The sequence below is a fragment of the Oratosquilla oratoria genome, chromosome 19 (assembly GCF_046742065.1).
Source record: "Oratosquilla oratoria isolate Oo_2021 chromosome 19, ASM4674206v1, whole genome shotgun sequence".
Lineage (NCBI taxonomy): Eukaryota > Metazoa > Arthropoda > Malacostraca > Stomatopoda > Squillidae > Oratosquilla > Oratosquilla oratoria.
In genome coordinates this window covers 25282440-25284939 of record NC_134795.1, presented here as the reverse complement: position 1 = coordinate 25284939, position 2500 = coordinate 25282440, and positions in this window count along the sequence as shown.

Below are 2500 nucleotides of genomic sequence, written 5' to 3'. Positions count from 1 at the left end.
TTACTCAACGCCCCTTTAACCCCATCCATCCATCTCATTCTTGGTTGTCCCCTCAAGTTCACTCCCCAACTTCTGTCTTCTATACCTCTTTTACTAATCTTTCATCACCCATTCTTTCCATATATCCTAACCATTCCAATAATCTTTCGTCAACCCTATCTGCCATCTCCTGATTCACTCCCGCTCTCCTCTTCACCTTCTTATTTCTCAATCTATTCAACTTAGTAATCCCTATCTTAGTTCTCAAACATTTAATCTCAAACACATTTAAACTTTTCTTCTCTTCCTCTTTTAAATTTCGAGTCTCTGCCCCATACAATGTCGTCGGCACAATCACCTTTTCATACAATCTTCTTCTCTTTGCATTAATTCCCAGTTGCCTATTTCTCATAATACTTTTTAATTGCCAAAGGCATTTACTCGCTTCTTGCAATCTACAATTTACCTCCACCTCCATTCCTCCCTTTCCTGCCACATGCGACACCAAATACCTAAAGCTATCCATTGTGTGAGTCGTTTTAGTTCCCCTCCTGATCCTTTTGGAAAAGGCTAAAACAATGTCATAGGGTTCATACTGGTTAGTCCGAGGTCATTGCAAATTCCCATCAGTTATACTAAATGGCTGCGGCCCTAACCAAGAGGAGGTCGAGCCAGGTAGTCCTAACTCATCATGAGGAAACCCCTTCGAATAGATTCACTCGTTTGTTGCGAACTAGAATAAAATCCACAAATGGACCACAGAGTCATGTAGGTTAGTGTATTATCACAGAACTCCCGAAATGTTAATTCAACACATTCACTCCTGTGGCAACCTTTCAATAGAAAAAAATCTAATACATATATATATATATATATATATATATATATATATATATATATATACATACATGCATATATATAATAAATTAATAAAATCATGTCACTCTACCAAAGAGATTAATAGAAGCAATACTTGCATCCTAAAAATAAGTAAATAGATAAATAAATATATAAATAAATGAATAAATAAATAAATAGATAAATGAATAAATGAATAAATAAATAAATAAATAAATAAATAAATAAATAAATAAATAAATAAATAAATAAATAAACAAATAAATAAATAAATAAATAAATAAATGAGTAAATAAATTAATAAACTTAGAAAAAAAAAAACCTGTCGCCGACTAAAATGACATTTGTACGGGCGACGCCATGTTAAAGGGTATAGAAACAGAAAACCAAAAAATGACGCCGAATGGAACATTGCAGCTTTTGTACAATACACAACTGTTGTTGCTCCGTGCACCTCGTCAAATTGCAAAAACACGCAGGCTATCACTCCTCTGAAATTCATTCTCCCGCAATCTGATGCAGTGAATACGAATCGTCCTCCATCACGCAACAAGGGGCCGCTATGACCGTTACTTGTACAACCGTAACTTGATGCACGATGTAACCCGAAGCGATATGACGTCATCGCAATCACGCGTGCCTCGTCCAAACTCATCTACTCAAGAGCTTAGGTTTTTAACGCTTTTAAACTGGTGGTTTTCATTATAGGTTTTACTATGGCTATCGCTGAGCGGATTTATTCTGTTTATGTTTGCGACATTATACTTAAAAGTGGTAATAGACCCAATTGGTGATGTAATTTAGTGATGTATTCTTGCTTTTTGAAAAATATAATTAACGTACAATAAGCATTTATGGTAAAGTTGATAACTACAGTAGGTTCCAGAAGTGTGTCTATGTGTGTTTGTTATATAGGTAAATATACTTAAGGTGATTAAATGGATAATAGTGAGACAGCGAGGAACTATACAGATTAGAAGCATCTAGTTCAAGTTCATGGAAAGTAGATGGACAGTGTATGTGATTTCCATCGTAAAGCAACAGCAAGAGAAGATCTTCGCTGGATATTTGGGAGTGAATTATGGATTTGTCGATCTTTTGATGGAGTATGACAGGGTTCCAAAGCAGGTGGAAGCTTCAGTGTCCGAGAAGATGAGTTTTGAAGATGTAGTGGAGAACACGCATAACAAAATGTAATGACTTACAGGAGTTTGGCATTAAGGTTGGACTGCATCTAAGGTCTGCATCGAGTACGTCCCAGTTCGTGGTGGTAATGAGCGTCCACAGCGAAGCCATTGGTGATTAAAGTACTTGAGAGCTGCCATATGCGAACTACTTAGTGACAATGGCACGCTTAGAAGAAGATTTGTAAAAAATAATGTTAGAATGGCAGGAGTGTTTAGATTTGAGTACTGGAAGTCAATGTGGGAAATATTGAGACAATGGTTGTTAGTGGAGGAGAGCAGAATACAAGAGTGAACACACGTATAAGACAGTCAAGAAAAGCAAGAAACTTCAAGAACTTTTAAACTGTGATGGACAACCATTGGAAACATAATTGGGAGTGAGAATCCATACGAGTATAAGGTTGCTGGATGGGTTAGTCGGAAAAACAAAACAAAAATGTAATACAAAAAAAAAATGTGACATTGCAGTTAAGAAT